The sequence below is a fragment of the Wolffia australiana genome, chromosome 2, assembly GCF_029677425.1.
Source record: "Wolffia australiana isolate 7733 chromosome 2, ASM2967742v1".
Classification (NCBI taxonomy): domain Eukaryota; kingdom Viridiplantae; phylum Streptophyta; class Magnoliopsida; order Alismatales; family Araceae; genus Wolffia; species Wolffia australiana.
In genome coordinates, this window is record NC_135836.1 from 10,499,328 (window position 1) to 10,506,283 (window position 6,956).

General features: G+C 49.1%; 1 pseudogene across 1 annotated transcript; it reads left to right on the forward strand.

The window, feature by feature from the left end:
• The first annotated feature begins 302 nt into the window (after nucleotides 1-302).
• LOC144715243 (flavone 3'-O-methyltransferase 1-like) lies at nucleotides 303-2,000 on the forward strand (annotated as a pseudogene). The gene is made up of 3 exons (XR_013584560.1): nucleotides 303-1,210; nucleotides 1,421-1,485; nucleotides 1,587-2,000. The product of XR_013584560.1 is annotated as a flavone 3'-O-methyltransferase 1-like (transcript).
• Nucleotides 2,001-6,956: the final 4,956 nt, after the last annotated feature.

Here is a 6,956-nt window from a genome sequence, read left to right on the forward strand (position 1 = left end):
GCCCAAGTTCCCTTTCAATAGATTCCCCATATCTGATAATTGCTCATAAAATAATTCGATGTAGATTTGACGTAAAGACATAATACTGAATCCATGTCGGTCAACCACAAAACCTATTTCCTTGTTCCCTCATGTTTATCTCTGGCTGCAATTACACAGAGCAAGTAGAATCTTCTGGTTGGATTGAAAATCAGGGCAGATGTGTGGGGTCAGAAAATCTTCAATTCTGAGGCCGCCGAATTATTATGAAAATGACTGGCCACCAAGCTTTGAGTACTTGTCGTCTGACCACAAAACCCAACGAATCATGGATATTCTCCTCATCAGATAAGCTCGGCTATTACGACGGATCCTTTGCTCTACAAGTGACTCACGTTCCCATGCTTAGTTTGCGACGTAAATAGGATTCACAAGAGTTTATATAAATAATTCCCATCTCTGGCTGCCTCTGCACCGTCCGTTCTCGAGACTAAAGATTGATAAGCCATAGAAACTATGGAAGGAGTGGGAGTGATGGCGGTCAGAGAGGGGGATGCGTTCAACTATGCCATTCAGCTGGCCACTTCCGCGGCTCTTCCGATGACTCTCAAAGCAGCTATCGAGCTCAACATTCTTGATATAATTAGCAAGTCCGGTGCAAATGCCCAGCTCTTTCCAGAGGAGATAGCCGTCCAGCTTCCCACAGTCAACCCAGATGCGGCTGCCATGGTAGACCGCATCCTTCGCCTACTAGCAACATACGACATTGTAACCTGCTCCGTCGTCAAAGACGACGATGGATCAGTGCCGAGACGCTATGGACTGACGCCCGTGTCTAAGTTTCTTATCCCGAACGAGGACGGCGCGTCAATTGGGAGACTGGCGCTCATGAATTTCTGCAATGTTCTGCTGGAAGGGTGGTACGGCCTGAAAGAGTCGGTTCTTCGTGGGGGTGTTTCCTTTGAGAAAGGTCACGGATGGAGCATTTTTGAGTACGTCGGGAAAGATGCCAACTTCGGGAATCTATTCAACGCCGGCATGTCCAATCACTCCACCATCGTCGTAAAGTAAGTTTTGGAGGGGTACAAAGGACTCGAGAATCTCTGTGTGTTGGTCGACGTAGGAGGCGGGATCGGCGCTACTCTAGACATGATCATCTCCCAACACCCATCGCTGAAGGGAATTAACTACGATCTCCCACACGTCGTCGCCGACGCGCCTTCCTTCCCAGGTACAGTAGTGAATAAGGTACAAGGAAATTCTTCGTTAGACGTTGGATGAAGTGCGACGATGAAGAGAAGATGATGTTTTACGGTGAGTCGCCGATGGAAAAGAGATGACTGAATGAACTACCGTTCTGTCATCCGATCCGAAACTTATCACTTAACCCAGTCTGACAAGGTTTTGTATAGCTGGATGATTTATCCCTGCTCTGTTCTAGGGGTTGAGCATGTAGGCGGCGACATGTTTGAGAGTGTTCCAACCGGAGACGCCATTCTCATGAAGGTTAAGCACATTACTCTCATCTCGGCGTTTGTTTTTATGGATCAAATGCATAGGTTGTCGACCCAACCGATCATGCTGAATTACGAAACTTGCATTTGCAGTGGGTTCTTCATGATTGGAGCGACGAATGCTGTGCGAGGGTGCTGAAAAACTGCTGGAAGGCGCTGCCGGTGAAAGGAAAGGTTATCGTCATGGAAGGGGTTCTCCCTGAAACACCGGAGAGTTCAAGTGAAGTGAGGGGACTTGTAAATATGGACCTTATTATGCTTATGGTAGTGCCCGGCGGGAAAGAAAGAACTGAAAAGGAATTTGAGTCGCTGACTATGGAAGCGGGGTTTTCATCGGCCGGCAAGGTATTTTCTGCTTTTGGCTACTCTATAATAGAATTTATAAAGTAGAAAGTATACATGTTTTCGTCTGTGAAAAATTCCCGGTCATCTTTCTGTCATACTCCGTTGTACGCTATCTCTATTTCTTCATGTTATGGAAGAACTGTATCTTTTTGGTATTTTCAGGTCCGCTCTGTAATTTCAGTTATATCAGGGACAAAACTAAATAAAAGTCAACAAAGTATGCTTAATGGGAGAATATTTAGATCTCAAAAAATACTAATATAAGTACATCGGATGGACATAAAGATGAAATCAACATGATTCAAATATACTTTATCAGTTTTAGACCAAACACTGAGAATGGATCTAATGAACTTGGTTTTGACAGAGAAAATCATCAAGAACAAAAAATCAAAATGTTTATTGATTCCTACCCAAATCTCATGTTAAATCCTATTGATCAGATCTGATGCTGTGTGCCAGTAGCTAAGTTGTTGACTTCTCATTAAGTGAGAGGGAGGGACAGAAAGAGAGAATATAGAGAGGGAGGGGGCGAGACATAGAGCCATAGGCGAGTGTCACGCGGCCAAATCCCTAGCTCTGACAATCCCTCGAATCTGGCGCGTGCCGCCCTCAGTGCTTGCAGCAGAAGTCCTTTGCAATAGTTCAAGAACGCATAGAAGGGGTCAGAGAAGAGTGTGGGAATGCAGCCCTGTCAAGAAATAGGGTCATTGCATTGATATCATGAAAGGTTACATCACAGTCAAGATCATTACATGGGAGAAGACCAGGATTAATACCGAAGTAGTGAGACAAGGCACCACATGCCTAGGTAGGGGCGCCGTTGCGCCTTAAGGCCCGCAGCCCCATGCGCATGCCTGCTAGCATCGTCGCTACATGCGTGCCTCGGGCAGGGCGTCACGCCCCCAAGAGCCTTGCCGTCGCACACGCAAGCCTTGCCTCTAAGTGATCACACACGCCACATCACTTGCGATGGTACCTTTTGCTCAATTCGCTCGTATGTCGCCATCCTTGGCTCCTCAAGCTTGGCGCTGGGCACCCAGCCCTACCCGTGGGAATGCCGCACACCACCATTCCATCTCGGCGCTCACTAAGCACCAATAGGCATAGTCTCCTTGCAGGATGTCTCCCAACCCCCGCTCTGCACGCACAATGTGCCCGCTGACCGCGTGGGCACAATGCGACACCCGCACAACTCCGTGTGCTGAACCCGCGTAATGCCACTTGGTCTGTATGACTCGCGCCCGCGTGTAGTGCTCAAGGCTCATGCATGGGGCTTGGGCTTGCGCGAAGCGCTGGCTCTCGTGCTTGGCGCATGACGCTTGGTGCATGCGTGCTCAGACCTATCAGGCTGTGTGCCCACCACGCACGAACATTAGCTAATACATCCCGCCTACGCACGTCGAGTACATGCATTGTTCGTAATGAATCACCACTAAGGGGGCGGATGTCGGACGTCATCAATGACTTTGTCCGACGGGTAGTTCACTAAAGTGAATGTAACTATGTGGATGGAGATGACCTAGGAGGAATGTACGTGCAGAACCGATGAGTGGGAACTCGCCAAATTCCAAGCTGCCGAGTGGGCGACCGATGAGGATGAGTTGACCTTCTGACCCCATGGGAACAACGATGGCGACTATGGCGTCAACCAGAATAATTCTGAAGGGGTTCGCACTAAACGGACGGGCTCGGCCTGTACCTAGGAAGACAATCGACTCCTAATTTTCTCCATAGTCTCTCACCTAATCTTGCCCTAGCGTAGTGGAGCACAGTCGGCAATATACTAGAAGACGTAATATAACTGACATCAAAGGAAAACAGTTTATCACGTCGGTGGCATTTTTCATCATCGCTCTCCTCATTTTTGTCAGTGCAGTAACCGTTGTGGGTGACTAGTGGACTCGGGTTGAGGGAAGAAACCAATGGGGCTGGATAGGAGGAGAAGGAGCTGCACAGAAATGGGAGTCGGATGACGGAGGGAAGGTCCAACAGAGTAGTGTGGCACGAGTAGGCAAGGCGCGCTGTAAGATTGGTGCAGCGATGGTGCACTGCTGGTATCCACACAACGCAAAGGGCGTGGCACAATCATTGTAGATGTTACTGCACGGCACTGCGGGTCATGCATTAACCTGATCCAAGCATTAATCCCACAAAGATTGGAGTTAACACTCCATGGAGGGTGCAGGCCAGAGCTTCCCACACGTTCGAAGATCTCCTTCCATCAACAAACTGATCTTCACGCGTCGTACGACGTTTCGGTGCTCCAAGTCAACGAGGATTCAGCGCATGATCTGGCGCAATCGGTGAGTTCCCTGCAGTAGTGTCACCGGCAGCGAATTGGTCGCCGTTGAGCATAATCAACTGGTGCACGCTGGTGCGTTCAAGTGTCTTGGACGATTGTGTCGTGAATCGTAATGATTCTTGGCCACCAAATGTGAATCGAACTATCTGTGGTACCCTAGCACAACGACAATGGCATGATGAAACTTACAAGTAACTAACCAGAGCGCGCGTTGACCTCCACCGTAGTAACACATCGACTAACAGTGAGCTGTGGGGGTATGGCCACCAATCCTAGTCGGGCGACCATTGCATCGGAGATGGCATTGATGCAGCTCCGGCTATCCATGATCAACTTGCATAGCTTGTCGTTGATCTTGCCATAGTTATAGAAGTTCGAAGTGCGAAAGGTCACATTGACCACAGGGTCGGACTGTTGCACTACAAGCCCAGGTTGAGTGAGTGGGGCAACTCAAGGTCATGGCTGTGTTTTAGTAATGTTGGGGCGATCTATTGCGATATTGGCCAACTGACGGCTATTGTGTTGGGGAGCCGGTGGTGGAGTCAATCTAGGATTAGTGACCTAAATATACCCGACCTGTCCATCAGATTCTTTTTACTATTGTGTGAACTCTTCATCTACACGATACTCTCTTCATGTAGGGACTCCATCTCGCCCATCTGGTTGGGGTCGACGTCTCCAACGTCGATCAATAATATCGTTGATGAGCACTAACTGGCCTGGTGTCCTTTCCCTTGGCACCTAAAGCACATGATATGTGCCTAGTTCATAGTGTTGCTACGGGCCGTGGTATCAGCCGTGACAGTTCAGGCAGGTGGTGCTGATCCCACTAAAGTGATCGGTGCATTTCCTTGTCCTCCAGCATTCTATGAAGTCTGAGTGGACATAGAGCGAGTGGATCAGGCAGGTGTGGCAGGTGTGGCCCGCTGTCGTGTTGAGGTAGCATGTATAATGGTCTCCTCGCCAAGATGCTCTAGGTGATCCATGATATGATAGGCTTCGGAGACCTCCACAAGGTCACACTTAAGCACCTCGTTATGAAAGGTCGGTCAAAGCTGATGAATAAACATGCCAATGATCATTCGCGAGTTCTCTATGAGCTGGCCCCGATCTAGCACTCCTCAAAAGCATCGATGCATTCCGTCAAGTATTGTCGACCTTGTTGTAGGTCGAGCCATGAAAGGAATAACATCATCTGGTATTGTTGTGGTATACGTACTTGCTCTTCAGCTTTTGAGCCATCTCGGTCTATGACATGATGGGTCGTCCTCATTGCTAAGCTGCGATGCACTCGTTCTCCCCGAAAATCTTTGCCTGTCCGCCAAGTCTCGTCTCTGCATATTTGATGCACAAGTCATCGTGCATGCGATAACATCAAAAATAGGAGTTCATACTCGACTCCCAATCGATGAACTCCTTTGGCTTCCTTGACCCTTCAAAGACGATGACGTTGGCTTGTATGCTCTTATAGATCCTGGTGCGATGCTCCTCTCATCGCTGCTTGTAGTCGTCCGGGCGTCGCTTGGGCACCGGGTATCCTCCATATCGCAGTTCGACGTGTCGTGCGGGTGGGGTTGGGTAGCATTCATGATAAACCCATCATCGTGGTTGACCATAGTATGAAGTGTAGTGATCTGGTATCACGTGTGTCGGGTATCGAAGAACATCATCAAGTTTGTCATATCGTCGATCATAGGGCGGACGTAGGCATCTCGGCGAGCTGGTAGGTCTGCCTCGTACGCACAGTCATAGTCGTCTTGGGGATCTCATCCATCCTAAACACAGACGTCTTGTGGGTCACGCGTAGGATGTCAGTGGGGACGTTGGTCCCGATGCATCTCATCCTGCCACCTGTCGTCGAGGTACTCGTCATCTTCAGTAGGCATCCACATTTTCTCTAGGGGATGCACGACCCTAGGTGGGTCGCGGGCTTGTTTTGTTGCCATAGGCTCGGGTATGATGACAGGTACTAGCGGCACTATGGGTCGTGCTAGTAGCTGCTCCACGCGATTGGCGGCCAGAGTGAGGAGCCCTCTTCGATTGAATCCTCCTTGGGTCGATGCTGCAGCAGTGTTCTCCCTCATCCAAGTCCTGCTCCTCGGGCAGTCCGGAGGGAGCCCGAGGTGTAGGCTTGTCACGGGGATCTTTCTTGTGAAGATGATGACTCGTCGTCGCGTTATCCTTGATGTCACAAGGGTAGGTAGCACCTAGTTAACGTGAGGCACTGTGGTGGGATCGAGCTTGTCCACGGTGACAACAGACGTGTCCGCCTGGGTTGAGTGATCCATCGGCATCCCTATCGATGTGTGCGGTTCGTCCGGGCTCCAAAGGAAGCAATGATTAAAGCAATCGGCAAAAGCTGTTTGCGTTCGTGGGGTTGTGGTGTATGTGTCTAGGCCCAAAAAGCATGGTTATCAAAATATCAGCAGTAAGGTCATTAAGGTGCAGTAACATCTGCAATGGTTGTGAATCATCCATAAACTCTCTCAGGATATAAACTGAAAGCATGGCTAAAAGCGGGTCAAAGTCTAGTTTGGTACTAAGTCCAAACCACAACATTGCTAGGGGCATGGGCTGTTCTGGAGGCCCTAGCTGGAATCAATAACTAAGGGTAACTAACAGTTCAACTAACTCTAGAACTACGGGAACTGTATACTTTAGCACTTTTAATAGCAAAGGCTCTTCCGGCTGCTCTCCAGGAATCCATTACTGGAATTAGGCATGAGTTTAGATAGGTTGGGCATATCGGGAAAGGTAAACTGAAGTTTTCCAAGTAGAGGAAACTCTTTCAGACAGTCTTTCGGGACATCGTA